The sequence below is a fragment of the Lepus europaeus genome, chromosome 18 (genome assembly GCF_033115175.1).
Source record: "Lepus europaeus isolate LE1 chromosome 18, mLepTim1.pri, whole genome shotgun sequence".
In the NCBI taxonomy this organism is placed as follows: domain Eukaryota; kingdom Metazoa; phylum Chordata; class Mammalia; order Lagomorpha; family Leporidae; genus Lepus; species Lepus europaeus.
Genome location: NC_084844.1, coordinates 77,353,453 through 77,369,566, shown reverse-complemented (window position 1 = coordinate 77,369,566; position 16,114 = coordinate 77,353,453). Strand labels below are relative to the sequence as shown.

At 40.1% G+C, this 16,114-nt stretch overlaps 1 protein-coding gene across 19 annotated transcripts in view; it reads right to left on the bottom strand.

Moving 5' to 3' along the window:
- LOC133776546 (zinc finger protein 665-like) overlaps positions 1 to 16,114 on the bottom strand; it is a 111,935-nt gene that overhangs the window by 22,673 nt on the left and 73,148 nt on the right. The gene's annotated exons all lie outside the window — the stretch shown is intronic.

Genomic DNA, 16,114 nt, shown 5'->3' with positions numbered 1-16,114 from the left:
CGGCGGGAGAGGAGCCAGAGCCACAGAATCTCGCCAGCGCGGGAACCGAGGAGGGTAAGACAAAGACCTCAGAGCCCCGAGACATTGGGGGGAGGGGGAACAGAGGCCTCTCCCTTCACTCACCAAGCAAAACAAAGAGCACCGCGATTTTACATATGTAAAGCTCAGCCAAACTCAGTATCTTTAGCAAAACTGGAGAAAACATTGAGGGCTGCATAAACTCTGTGTATGGTCCCAGGGGTGGATCAAACAAATACTCACAGAGGCCAGATTTCAACTACCCTCAACTCCACTCCCAACTGAGTCAAAAAAAAAAAAAAGAGAGAGAGAGAGCGAGCCAGCAAGGAGCAAGTGAGTGAGAAATCTGGGAGAGTCGCTCGTTACACAGCCTTAAACCTGAAGAAACAAGCATAGCTCGATGGCCAAACCCATCACAGCCCCTAAGGCTCCAACAAAGAAAACAGCTCACTTAGAGGCATAGTATAACGAGAAAAAAAAAACACCACAGCAAAAACACCACAAATTATCTCCAACATGCCAAACAGCAAACATAGAAGTCGAGGTAACAAGAGCAAGGATTGCACTATGACGCCCCCAAGTGAACAAGACACGCCAATGCAAGATTATGAAGATGAAGAGATAGAGGAAATGCAAGAAGCAGATATCAAAAAATTATTAAGAACATTAAGAAGTTCTCAAAAACAAATTCTTGAACTACAGAAATCCTTAATGGACAAGATAGAAAATCTCTCCTGTGAAAATGAAATATTAAGGAGGAATCAAAATGAAATGTGAAAACTAGTAGAACAGGAAACTACGATAGTGACAAAAAACCACAATGAAATGAAGAACTCAATAGATCAAATGGCAAACACATTAGAGAGCCTTAAAAACAGAATGGGTGAAGTAGAAGAGAGAATATCGGAACTAGAAGACAGAGAACAGGAAAGGAAACAGTCAAATCAAGAAAAAGAAGAAGAAATCAGAAATCTAAAAAATACTGTCAGGAATCTACAGGATACTATTAAAAAACCCCACATTCGGGTCCTAGGAGTTCCTGAAGGCATGGAGAGGGAGAAAGGATTAGAAGGCCTTTTTAGTGAGATACTAGCAGAAAATTTCCCAGGGTTGGAAGACAGAGACATCCTAGTACAGGAAGCTCATAGAACCCCTAATAAACATGATCAAAAGAGATCCTCACCACGACACGTTGTAATCAAATTTACCACAGTGAAACACAAAGAAAAGATCCTAAAATGTGCAAGAGAGAAACGCCAGATTACTCTCAGAGGATCTCCAATTAGACTTACAGCTGACTTCTCATCAGAAACCCTACAAGCCAGGAGAGAATGGCGAGATATAGCCCAGGTACTAAGAGAGAAAAACTGCCAGCCCAGAATATTATATCCTGCAAAGCTCTCATTTGTGAATGAAGGTGAAATTAAGACCTTTCACAGCAAACAGAAATTGAAAGAATTTGTTGCCACTCGTCCAGCCCTGCAAAAGATGCTTAAAGATGTGTTAAATACAGAAACACAGAAACACGGTCACCAATATGAAAGAAGGTAAAGGAAGGAAACCTCACAGCAAAAGATCACAGGAACCTCAAACCAGATATTAAAAAATATCTTTGGCAAATGGCAGGGCAAAGTTACTCCTATTCAATAGTCACATTGAATGTTAATGGCTTGAACTGTCCAGTTAAAAGACACTGATTGGCTGAGTGGATTAAGGAACAAAACCCATCTTTTTGCTGCTTACAAGAAACTCATCTTTCCAACAATGATCCATACAGATTGAAAGTGAAAGGCTGGAAAAAGATATACCATGCCAACAGAAATGAAAAGAGAGCGGGTGTAGCCATCTTAATATCGGACAACATAAACTTTACCACAAAAACTGTCAGGAGAGACAAAGAGGGGCACTATTTAATGATTAAGGGATCCATTCAACAGGAAGATATAACGATTATCAATGTATATGCACCTAATCACAGGGCACCAGCTTACTTGTTAAGAGACTTAAAGGGAGACTTAGACCCCAATACAATAGTACTGGGGGACTTCAATTCTCCACTCTCAGAGATAGACAGATCAACAGGGCAGAAGATCAACAAGGAGACAGCAGATTTAAACGACACTATAGCCCAAATGGATCTAACAGATATCTACAGAACATTTCATCCTACATCTAAGACTTTACATTCTTCTCAGCAGTACATGGAACCTTCTCTAGGATTGACCACATACTAGGCCATAAAGCAAGTCTCAGCAAATTCAAGAGAATTAGAATCATACCATGCAACTTCTCAGACCACAAAGGAATGAAATTGGAAATTAGGAACTCGGGAATCCCCAGAGCACGTGCAAACACATGGAGATTGAACAACATGCTCCTGAACGAACAATGGGTCATAGAAGAAATTAAAAGAGAAATCAAAAATTTTCTGGAAGTAAATGAGGATAACAGCACAACATACCAAAACCTATGGGATACAACAAAAGCAGTGTTAAGAGGAAAGTTTATATCAATAGGTGCCTACATCAAGAAATTGGAAAGGCACCAAATAGATGAGCTTTCAAGTCATCTCAAGGATCTAGAAAATCTGCAGCAAACCAAACCCAAACCCAGTAGAAGAAGGGAAATAATTAAAATCAAAGAAGAAATCAACAGGATTGAATCCAAAAAAACATTACAAAAAATCAGCCAAACGAGGAGCTGGTTTTTTGAAAAAATAAACAAAATTGACACACCATTGGCCCAACTCACTAAAAAAAGAAGAGAAAAGACCCAAATCAATAGGATCAGAGATGAAAAGGGAAACGTAACAACAGACACCACAGAAATAAAAAGAATCATCAGAAATTACTACAAGGACTTGTATGCCAGCAAACAGGGAAATCTATCAGAAATGGACAGATTCTTGGACACATACAACCTACCTAAATTGAGCCAGGAAGACATAGAAAACCTAAACAGACCCATAACTGACACAGAAATTGAAACAGTAATAAAGGCCCTCCCAACAAAGAAAAGCCCAGGACCAGATGGATTCACTGCTGAGTTCTACCAGACATTTAGAGAAGAACTAACTCCAATTCTTCTCAAACTATTCAGAACAATCGAAAAAGAGGGAATCCTCCCAAATTCTTTCTATGAAGCCAGCATCACCTTAATTCCTAAGCCAGGAAAAGATGCAGCATTGAAAGAGAATTTCAGACCAATATCCCTGATGAACATAGACGCAAAAATCCTCAATAAAATTCTGGCCAATAGAATGCAACAACACATCAGAAAGATCATCCACCCAGACCAAGTGGGATTTATCCCTGGTATGCAAGGATGGTTCAACGTCCGCAAAACAATCAACGTAATACACTACATTAACAGACTGCAGAAGAAAAACCATATGATTCTCTCAATAGACGCAGAGAAAGCATTTGATAAAATACAACACCCTTTCATGATGAAAACTCTAAGCAAATTGGGTATGGAAGGAACATTCCTCAATACAATCAAAGCAATATATGAAAAACCCACGGCCAACATCCTATTGAATGGGGAAAAGTTGGAAGCATTTCCGCTGAGATCTGGTACCAGACAGGGATGCCCACTCTCACCACTGCTCTTCAATATAGTTCTGGAAGTTTTAGCCAGAGCTATTAGGAAGAAAAAGAAATAAAGGGATACAAATCGGGAAGGAAGAACTCAAACTATCCCTCTTTGCAGATGATATGATTCTTTATTTAGGAGACCCAAAGAACTCTACTAAGAGACTACTGGAACTCATCGAAGAGTTTGGCAAAGTAGCAGGATATAAAATTAATCCACAAAAATCAACAGCCTTTGTATACACAGGCAATGCCACGGCTGAGGAAGAACTCCTAAGATCAATCCCATTCGCAATAGCTACAAAAACAATCAAATACCTTGGAATAAACTTAACCAAGGACGTTAAAGATCTCTACGATGAAAACTACAAAACCTTAAAGAAAGAAATAGAAGAGGATACCAAAAAATGGAGAAATCTTCCATGCTCATGGATTGGAAGAATCAATATCATCAAAATGTCTATTCTCCCAAAAGCAATTTATACATTCAATGCAATACCAATCAAGATACCGAAGACACTCTTCTCAGATCTGGAAAAAATAATGCTGAAATTCATATGGAGACACAGAAGACCTCGAATAGCCAAAGCAATTTTGTACAACAAAAACAAAGCCGGAGGCATCACAATACCAGATTTCAGGGCATACTACAGGGCAGTTGTTATCAAAAACAGCATGGTACTGGTACAGAAACAGATGGATAGACCAATGGAACAGAATAGAAATACCAGAAATCAATCCAAACATCTACAGCCAACTTATATTTGATCAAAGACCCAAAACTAATCCCTGGAATAAGGACAGCCTATTCAATAAATGGTGCTGGGAAAATTGGATTTCCATGTGCAGAAGCTTGAAGCAAGACCCATACCTTTCACCTTACACAAAAATTCACTCAACGTGGATTAAAGACTTAAATCTACGACCTGAAACCATCAAATTATTAGAGAGCATTGGAGAAACTCTGCAAGATATAGGTACAGACAAAGACTTCTTGGAAAAGACCCCAGGAGCACAGGCAGGCAAAACCAAAATTAACATTTGGGATTGCATCAAATTGAGAAGTTTCTGTACTTCAAAAGAAACAGTCAGGAAAGTGAAGAGGCAACCGACAGAATGGGAAAAAATATTTGCAAACTATACTACAGATAAAGGGTTGATAACCAGAATCTACAAAGAAATCAAGAAAATCCACAACAATAGAACAAACAACCCACTGAAGAGATGGGCCAAGGACCTCAATAGACATTTTTAAAAAGAGGAAATCCAAATGGCCAACAGACACATGAAAAAATGCTCAAGATCACTAGCAATCAGGGAAATGCAAATCAAAACCACAATGAGGCTTCACCTCACCCCGGTGAGAATGGCTCACATTCAGAAATCTACCAACAATAGATGCTGGAGAGGATGTGGGGAAAAAGGGACACTAACCCACTGTTGGTGGGAATGCAAACTGGTTAAGCCACTATGGAAGTCAGTCTGGAGATTCCTCAGATTCCTGAACATAACCCTACCATACAACCCAGCCATCCCACTCCTTGGAATTTACCCAAAGGAAATTAATTTCGCTAATAAAAAAGCCATCTGCACATTAATGTTTATTGCAGCTCAATTCAAAATAGCTAAGACCTGGAACCAACCCAAATGCCCATCAACAGTAGACTGGATAAAGAAATTATGGGACATGTACTCCATAGAATACTATACAGCAGTAAGAAACAATGAAACCCAGTCATTTGCAACAAGATGGAGCAATCTGGAAAGCATCATGCTGAGTGAATTAAGCCAGTCCCAAAGAGACAAATATCATTTGTTTTCCCTGATCGGTGACAACTGAGCACCAAAGGGGAAACCTGTTGAACTGAAATGGACACTATAAGAAACAATGACCTGATCAGCTTTTGTCCTGACTCTAGATGTACAATGTAATACTTTATCCTTTTTAGTATTTGTTGTTGTTGTTGTTGTTGTTCTAGTACTAGTGGTTGAACTCTGTAATTAACACACAATTATTCTTAGGTGTTTAAATGTTAACTGAAAAGTGACCCCTGTTAAATTTCAGAGTGGAAAAAGAGAGGGAGGAGATGCACATTTTGGGACATGCACAATCAGTCTTGCCCCAAATGATGGAGTTAGAAATATGCCAGGGGAATCCAATATAATCCCATCAAGGTGGCATGTACCAATGCCATCTCACTAGTCCAAGTGATCAATTTCAGTTAACAATCGATGGCTTGGATAGGTCTAAGAAACAAAGGGATCACACAAACAAGACAAGTGTCTGCTAATACGAACTGATAGAATCAAAAAGGGAGAGAAAGATCCAGCATGGGAAGTGGGATACACAGCAGACTCATAGAATGGCAGACGTCCTAAACAACACTCTGGCCTCAGAATCAGCCCTTAAGGCATTCGGACCTGGCTCAAGAGCCCATGAGAGTATTGTAGGCATGGAAAGCCAAGATACCATGGAAAAGAAAAAAAAAGAAGACGACCTAAATGAAAGATCTCTGTGAGTGAGATCCCAGTGGAAAGAACGGGGCCATCAAAGAAGGAGGTACCTTTCTCTGAAGGGAGGAGAGAACTTCCACTTTGACTGTGACCCTATCGGAATAAGATCAAAGTCAGCGAACTCTAAAGGCTTCCATAGCCCTGGCAACTCATGACTAGAGCCTAGGGAGATTACTGACGCCATGAACAGGAGTGTCAAATTGTTAAGCCGGCAACAGGAGTCACTGTGTACTTACATCCCATATGGGATCTGTCCCTAATGTGTTGTCTAATGAGCAGTGATGCTATAACTAGTACTGAAACAGTATTTTTACACTTTGTGTTTCTGCGTGGGTACAAACTGATGAGATCTTTACTAATTATATACTGAATCGATCTTCTATATATAAAGATATTTGGAAATGAAAAAAAAAAACCTGGTGTTAAATTGGAAATGGCATAGAAAATTAATTAATTTTTAAAAAAAAAATATTATGTAGGATCTCTGTCTTTAATGTGCTGCACACTCTTATTTAATGCTATAACTAGTACTCCAACAGTATTTTTTTTTTCACTTTGTGTTGCTATATGGGGGCAAACTGTTGAAATCGTTACCTAATTTATACTAAACTGATCTTTTGTACATAAAGAGAATCGAAAATGAATCATGATGTGATTGGAAGGGGAGAGGGAGCGGGAAAGGGGAGGGTTGTGGGTGGGAGGGAAGTTTTGGGAGGGGGAAGCCATTGTAACCCATGAGCTGTACTTTGGAAATTTATATTCATTAAATAAAAGTTTAATAATAAAAAAAAACAAACAAACAAACAAACAAAACCAATTAAGGCTTCATTATAAGTAGCCTCATGGATGACAGAATTGGAGACAATTTGAATAAATTATTTCAAAAATCAAAAAAAAAAAAAGAACAAATCAGATAAGACACACAGAAAATAAGTAGCCAAATGGCAGACATAATTTCAATCATATCAGAAAGTAGTTTAAATGTAAATGAACTAATAATTAAGGCAAAGGTTGTCATATTTTGTAAAAGAACAAGATGTTTTAGTATGCTATCTACAAGTTTCACTCTTGAGATAGAAAGACAAAAAAGTGAAAGGATGGCAACAGATATACTATGCAGAACTAGATTTACAGCCTAGTGGTTAAGATACCTGCATCACATATGAAATATCTCAGTTTGCGATATACCTTTGCACCTAACACTATTCTGCTACTACAGATCCTGGGAGGCATCAGTGATGGCTCTTGTAATTGATTTTCTGTCTGCTGACTTAAGTCCAGCACATTCTTGGCTATTGTAGTTATTTGGAAAGTCAACCAGTAAATGGGATCTCTCCATCACTGTCTCTCTCTGCCTCTCGCTCTCTTCCAAATAAATAAAGAAACAAGTAATTTAAAAGCCATGTACTATATAAACACTGACCATGAAAAACAAATGGATATACCATTTAGCAGATAACAAAATAATCTTCAATAAAAATGTATAATCAGAGATAGAGATTTTTTTCATAATAAACAGATGATAAATCAGTGTGATGTACCAATTATAAATGTTAATGTTTCTTAAAAAAGACATATAATCGGGCCAGCGCCGCGGCTCAATAGGCTAATCCTCTGCCTGCGGCGCCGGCACCCCTGGTTGTTGTCCCGGTTGGGGCACCGGTTCTGTCCCGGTTGCTCCTCTTCCAGTCCAACTCTCTGCTGTGGCCCAGGAGTGCAGTGCAGGATGGCCCAAGTGCTTGGGCCCTGCACCCGCATGGGAGACCAGGAGAAAGCACCTGGCTCCTGGCTTCGGATCAGTGCAGCACCGGCTGTAGCGGCCATTAGGGGAGTGAACCAACGGCAAAAGGAAGACCTTTCTCTTTGTCTCTCTCTCTCACTGTCTAACTCTGCCTGTCAAAAAATAAATAAATAAATAGACGTATAATCAACAGAACTAAAGAAAACATTTTTTAAAATTTACAAATATTGCTGGCTAACTAACACTCCTCTTTTAGTCATCTAAAAACAAATGTAAAAAAATATATATATATACTCCTCTTAGCTCTCCTCTCCAGCTCTCTGCTCTCTGCTCACCTCTTCTCTTTACTCCTTGCTAGCTCCTCTCCTGTTTCTCTCTTATACTCTTTTTCCTTCGCCGCCCCTTCACTATGGTCTGTTGGGTGTCCCCCAATAAACCCTTTCCCTTACTCCAGTGTGCTTTGTGACAGCTAACATTAAGATATAACATTGGTGCCGTGACTCCGATAGCCTTATATTGGTAATCCAGCATCCTCCAGTTCTTTGGGGTCCTGGATTTTTGCTGGTCACGAAGCACACCTCCGAAACTCTTTCCAAGCCACCGAATGCTCTGCGATCTCCATCCACACATCAACCTTCCAAATTTTGAGGCACAGCTGCCTCCTGAGGCCTCAGCGGCTGAAGTTCCAGCACCATTATCTCCCACACAGCAGCTGCATCCTCACCTCCCCCTCCTGTGGAATTCCAGGGGATGGTGTCAACTTCTTGTGTCCTAGCTGAAGCCCCTTGCTCAACTATTCCTCAAAGCCATTCTCAAGCCCGCCTATACTTCCTCCCTAGCTCCTACCCTCACTCTCTGTATCTCCCCCTCCCACCTAGGAATTCGGACTTTTATCTTGGAACCAGCCCTGGCCCAAAGTCTACTGTCTCTGTCTTGTCAGTTTGGGAAGGGCGGTCTCCATGATCTCCAACTGGTCTTTTGTCCCTCTCTAGTCCCAGTCTTACCACAAGAACAGCAAGGAAATGGTAGTCCCATCCTTTTGGGCTCCCTACTTATTGAGAAACAAATTAGGTATCCCACCCTTCTGATGGCTCTTTGTTTTATCAAGAGCAAGCCAGACAGAAAAATTGGGTTTCCTGCATGGACCTAGACCACTGTAACTAATTTTACTTTAAATCTAGGAAAATCACTACCTTTAAAAATATTGCTTTGTAACTTGATGAACTTGTTTTGCAATTTATTTTAACAGGTTTCCGGGTAATCAGTACTCAATGAAACAGCAATGGGTAATTAGTGCTTGTCTTAGATGAATGTAATTTTAATTTTCATTAAATTCAGATAGAGATATCAGCATCCTAAGTCATTTAGGTGTAACTGCTAATTTAAACTGGGTAAAACTTTTGTATACTCAGCATGTTATATTCTATAAAAAACTATTTGGGTTAGTTTATAAACTGTCTATGAAAATAGTTCAACACTGTTTAAAGTAACTAGGGCTAAAATTCGATGCATTACCTTAATTTGGAGATTTTAAGCAGGTTGTTTTAAAATGTAAATCAAGGACATTGGCAAATGAAAAATATCACAACTATACTAATCTATTGCTCTTTGACATAAAATTAAAATCTGATCCTCTGTAAAAGCAATGTGTTAATCTGTTATGTTCTCTTGATGTCTGTTAAATTCTAATTGTTTAAAAGCAGCTGAATTTTTATTAAGAGCTATGGGTTATTTAAATATGTGCTTATTTTCAAAGATTTGAATAATTACCTTATAACAATAATCAAATTTGGTCTACATTATGTCATGATGTTAAAGAATCTTCAACCAGATATTTTGGATTTTGAGCTTTCTTGGCATTCTTGACCGGCATTCAAAACATCAAAAGTCAAAGTTTCAAATAATTTGGACTCTGAAATTTCCAGTAAATTTTGGACTTCGGTTTTTCCAGTTTGGACCCAACTGAAAAAAAACGAAGGACCTATGTCTCGCACCTTGTAGAGACACCAACTAATCAGGCAATTTGGATTATATTAGAAGTACTGTCAAGATGTAAAGTGGTGCTAAATTTTAAGTCTATAGTATAAAATGCTACTACTACAAATGTCTAAGAATTAAAAAGTCTAATAATCTTGTGTTACTAGACATGATGGTTATCTTAATAAGAAAGCCCCAGAGGCCTAAAGATGGAAAATGCTTTGTAAAATCCTACGGGTGCTTTCAGTACAGTAACAAATGTGTACAGTAAGCAAATGCCTCTTGTTGGTTAATTAGTTTATAATTTTAAACATGGCAACTTTGTCTTTTGTCATCCACAGTTTCGTATCTCAGATTTGCTGCTCATAAAACTAAAGAATTGTTGGTTCTGTGTTTAGCTGTCTTCCTATAGGTTCAAATGAAATTTTTCCAGGCACATCTATTGTATTCAGTACTTTGGGATGGCTTTGTAAACAGATGAAGCCAACAATGTATTAAAGGTACCAACTGAGAAAATATGGTTAACTGAGGTTATTAAAAACAAAAGTAATTCAACTCAATTGGTAAAAGTTAGATTCTCTTAAAAAGCTATGAAAACTGCTATATTGGTCTATTATGTTATATGTGTATACATACTGTATGTCTACATGGGAAAATTTATTAAGTTTTATTTTAATTGGCTTATAAAGATTGTCCATAAATTTAAACAGCTAAAATTAATCAAAGATATTTTAATTCATGTAACCTAAATTTCTATCATATGTTTTAAACTTGTTGGTAAAAAGAAACTAAAAACATTTTATATGTTTGTGCTTAAATTTGCTGGTTAAACAAGCTATATCATGTTAAATATTTAAGAGAGGTTTCCAAATATATGTATTAATATTTATGGAAGGCATTGGACCTTCTGGTAAATGTTTTCATAAGTTGCTAAGTTTTCACGTGCTATTGCTATTGTTGGTAAGCGATCTAGGACTTGCTCCCTCATTTCTCTATTCTGAGCCCAACTTGTTCTTTCTCTATTCTCTTCGAGGTAGGAAACTAATTCTATTATGAAGGAATCTCCAAGACTCAAAATTTGATTTTAGAGCCTATAAAAAAGAGATGGCTAACATTTTTCTGTAATAGCATAGCCAAAATAAGAGCTTAAATTATAATTTCTTAGCTACATTTACTTCACCATCAACGAGGTAAACAGTAAACAGAAAAGACCTCCCTTTCAAAACAAAGGGAAAGAAAGTTTTAAAGTAAAAATATAGTTTTCTTCATGGGCATTGTCTGCCTCAACATAAACTACTACAGAACATGCCTGTGACTATGGACTTGTAGTTTGGGCCACCGAAGATTAGAGATGGGACTTGAGCTCCCCCCTTGACTTGTATCCTCTGGTCTGCTTTAACAAAAATCAGGAGTAAAAGAAAGCTAGGCATCAGAAAAGCAGAGATAGGTGGCAGGCCTATTAAATGTAGGTCTGCACAGTGATCTGCCCTCAAGGGGACCCAACAGGACAGTCCACTGCAGTGACTTTCAATGTGGTAAGCCTGGGCTTCAGCAGAAGTCAGCTTGTGAAGAGCCCTGGCAGCTCTGCCAAGAGTTGGATCACTGGAAATGAACCTGCCCTGGAGTCGAAGGATGCCCAGGTCAGAGCCACAGATCTTATTGGCTCTAAGCTGAAAAGCCCTTCACTTGGCGCAGCTTCCAAAGTGACCACTGCAACTGAGGAAATGGCCAAGTAGGGTCAGCAACATTGCAGGCAGAACTGTATATTTCCTGTTAAGAGTTGCCACCTGCCTTTACCTGGCCAGCTCTCCTCCCAGGCCAGCTAGGTAATGGAAGTCAACAGGGTGCCTTCCCCAAGGAGGTTCACACCTCCCTTAGGATGTAGACTACATGAAAAGATAGATGAGTCTGAGCCTCATAATTTACAAGGCTTTAAAGCTCACCTGATTATTATGGAGCCCCTCTGTCAGGTTCTATTTGCCTCTCAATCAGAAAACTTAGTTGTAGCTTAGATAACATCTTTCTTAGGTTCTCCAATAACAACTCTGTCCTCTGTATCTAGCCCACTTGGGCCTCATTCCTTTGTAATCATGACCTCTACCATCAATGGCTCTACTCCCAACCTGTGTGTACTGATGGTCCTTTCCCCCACGTAATGTTGTATGATTGTTCAGAATTTCTCTACAGACAAAACCCCGCTACCTGTGAAAGTTAAGTGGCTTTTCTCATAGTCTTGGCTGGAATCAGCTTTAAGCCACATCCATCAAACTGTCCCCATAAGGGTCCAGAGACCCCCCATTTCGTCTCCTCTATGAAATCCTCTCATTACCTGGTTATGCTACTCTTAGGATCATTGGTTACTATTCTCACCCTGTCTTTTATACTTACAGTGTCAGTTTAAGTGTTTACAGCAGGTTATAATGAAACAAATGAAGGCCTTCAACAACCAGGCAGTCCACCAAATGCTGCTACAAGGATTTACTCGGCTCCCCAACCAGGAGACAGCGGCCTGAGACATCACCCCACACCAGCGAAGTCATCGCCCCATGTCAGCAGGAAGTAGTTCTAAAGACAGATCATCATCCCTCTACCCCTCCTGGACTTTTGGGACTAATGTAACCCCATACAAACCCTGCTTTATAAAAAACAAAAGGGGGGAATGTTAGGAAACTGGCACAGTTTTAGCCAGGTGGCTGCATTGCCCAGCTACCTGAGCCAGGCTCCACCCCTATCCTAATGGGATTCGCTGCCCTTGCTTCCCTGCCCACCCTCAGGCGAGGTTTTAAAAGGGCCTGTTCCTGAACACATGCTCTCTTAGCTCTCCTCTCCAGCTCTCTGCTCTCCTCTCTCTTCACTCCTTGCTAGCTCCTCTCCTCTCTGTTTCTCTCTTATACTCTTTTTCCTTCACCGCCCCTTCACTATGGTCTGTTGGGTGTTCCCCAATAAACCCTTTCCCTTAAAAAAATAAAATAAATAAATATACTCATGAATGACAATATGTTGACCTAACATATTTATGGACCAATCTGGAACACTCACCAAGACAAGAGATATGCTGAGACATAAGACTTAAGACCAAAATCTTAGAGTGTTCTCTCTAAACTCAGGGAATTAAATTAGAAATAAATCAGAAAATAAAATTCAGAAAGGTATTCAGTAATTAAAAATAAAGTAATAGGGCCAGCCCTGTGGCACAGTAGCTTAATGCTATGTCTGCAGTACCAGCATCTCATACGGGCACTGGTTCTAGTCTCAGCTGCTCCTCTTCCGATCCAGCTCTCTACTATGGCCTGGGAAAGCCATAGAGGATGGCCCAAGTGCTTAGGCCCCTGCACCTGCGTGTGAGACCCAAAATAAGCTCCTGGCTCCTGGCTTTGGATTAGCACAGCTCCAGCCATTGCAGAGAAAGGTCTTCCAACTGCTGGTTTGTGGGGAACTGCAGGCTGGCCACCTGTGAGAACATCCTCATCTGCATAGCTTGCAGCAATCGGTCGACCACAAGGCCTACGAAAACAGCCAGGTGAAACAGATGAAACAGAATGGACTCTGCATAAACAACTAGGAGGAACCCGGTGAAACAGATGAAGTTGAGGCAGGACGGACTCTGCATAAACAACTAGGAAGAACCAGGTGAAACAGATGAACTTTCGACCTGAGACTATACGCGCCCTTTCATCTGATTGGACGATACCAGCGTGAACTGCATGTGAAGAGAGCCACTATTGGCTGTGGAGCGAATGCTCCACGGGACTTGGGGTATAAAGGGACATTGGGAATTGGGCTTGGAGCTCCTCCTCCTCCCCCCCCCACTCTTTCCTTCTGCCCCTACAAGTAAAAGTTCCTTGAGAACCGAGAAACAGTGACCGTGTCGTGACTATGTTGGACCCTCGCTGGCAAGGGTCCGACACTGGTTCACTCCCCAAATGGCCTTTCTCTCTGTCTCTCCCTCTCACTGTCTGTAACTCTACCTCTCAAATTTTATTCTTATATTCTTTATTTTATTCTTCATATTTTGTTATTGTTTAAAGTATAGCTAAGAACTTAAAGTGTTAAGAATATATAGGAGAGAAATGATAACATTGCAGTGAAATTAACTTATTTGAAATAACCTTTATATTGCATGGGCAACAAAAGGAAAAAAGGAGGAACTATAAAAAACTAAAACTTTTAGGGGGGCTGGCACTGTGGCGTAATGGGTAAAGCTGCTGCCTTCAGTGCCGGCAACCCATATGCGCGCCAGTTCAAGTCCCAGATGCTCCACTTCCCATCCAGCTCTCTGCTATGGCCTGGGAAAGCAGTACAAGATGGCCCAAGTCCTTGGATCCCCGCACCCATGTGGGAGACCCAGGAAAAACTCCTGGCTCCCGGCTTTGGATTGGCACAGCTCCAGCCATTGAGGCCAATTGGGGAGTGAAGCAGCGGATGGAAGACCTCTCTCTGTCTCTGTCTCTCTCTCTCTCTCTCTCTCTCCATCTCTTGTGTAACTCTTTTAAGTAAATAAATCTTAAAAAAAAAAAGGGGGGGGGGCAGCACTGTGACACAGCCTGAAATGCTGGCATCCTATATGGGCACCAGTTCTAGTCCCAGTTGCTCCACTCCCGATCCAGCTCTCTGCTATGGCCTGGGAAAACAGTACAAGATGGCCCAAGTCCTTGGGCCCCTGCACCCGCATGGGAGACCCAGAAGAAACTCCTGGCTCCTGGTTTCAGATCGGCACAGCTCCGGCCGTTGCAGCCAACTGGGGAGTGAACCATCGGATGGAAGACCTCTCTCGCTTGCGCGCTCTCTCTCTCTCTCTCTCTCTCTCTGCCTTTCTTCTCTCTGTGTAGCTCTTTCAAATAAATAAATAAGTCTTTAAAAAAAACAAACCTAAAACTTCGTATATCAAAAGACATTCTCAACAGAGTGAAAAAGGCAACCGATTTCGTGGAAGAAAATATTTACAAATCATTCAACATTAAATCAACATTGACAATATATAGTATATGAGAAAACAGAGATATTTTTGCAAAATACCAGCAGCTTTCAAAATGTAAAAGTTGCAAAAACAAAGAGAACTTAAGAAACTGATAAATGTACTGTCAGAGCTGAGGTGATATGCTAGAAGAGGAAAATGGCATTAGAAAAAAACCCAAAGAAATGTGAACAAAGTATGGAGTTTAGTTAATGGTATTCTGGCATATACACAGTGGATACACATTTATATGGCATGTGTAGATAAATACTAAAATGTGAATTACAGCATCTATTTTCTCTGTAACTGACATTGATTTATAGGCATTTGTAATCAAAAGTAGAGTCCTCAGTTGCCACCAATCAGGAAAAACAAATGATATTTGTCTCTTTGGGACTGGCTTAATTCACTCAGCATGATGCTTTCCAGATTGCTCCATCTTGTTGCAAATGACTGGGTTTCATTGTTCCTTACTGCTGTATAGTATTCTATAGAGTACATGTCCCATAGTTTCTTTATCCAGTCTACTGTTGATGGGCATTGAGGTTGGTTCCAGGTCTTAGCTACTGTGAATTGAGCGCAATAAACATTAATGTGCAGATGGCTTTTTTGTTTGCCAATTTAATTTCCTTTGGGTAAATTCCAAGGAGTGGGATGGCTGGGTTGTATGGTAGGGTTATGTTCAGGTTTCTGAGGAATCTCCAGACTGACTTCCATAGTGGCTTAACCAGTTTGCATTCCCACCAACAGTGGGTTAGTGTCCCTTTTTCCCCACATCCTCTCCAGCATCTATTGTTGGTTGATTTCTGAATGTGAGCCATTCTCACCGGGGTGAGATGAAACCTCATTGTGGTTTTGATTTGCATTTCCCTGATTGCTAGTGATCTTGAACATTTTTTCATGTGTCTGTTGGCCATTTGGATTTCCTCTTTGGAAACATGTCTGTTGACCTGTGGAAGTGTAATGGACACTATGAGAAATAGTGACTTGATCAGCTATGGTGCTGATTGTTGATGTACAATGTAATACTTTATCCTTTTTAGTATTTTTTTGTGAACTCTGTAATTAACACACAATTATTCTTAGGTGTCTAAATCTTAAATTAAAAGTGATCCCGGTTAAATATAAGAATGAGAAAAAGAGAGGGAGGAGATGTACAATTTGGGACGTGCTCAATCGGACTTGCCCCAAATGATGGAGTTAGAAACGTGCCAGGGGATTCCAATACAATCCCATCAAGGTGGCATGTACCAATGCCATCTCACCAGTCCAGATGATCAATTTCAGTTCACAACTGATCACACTGATAGATCTAAG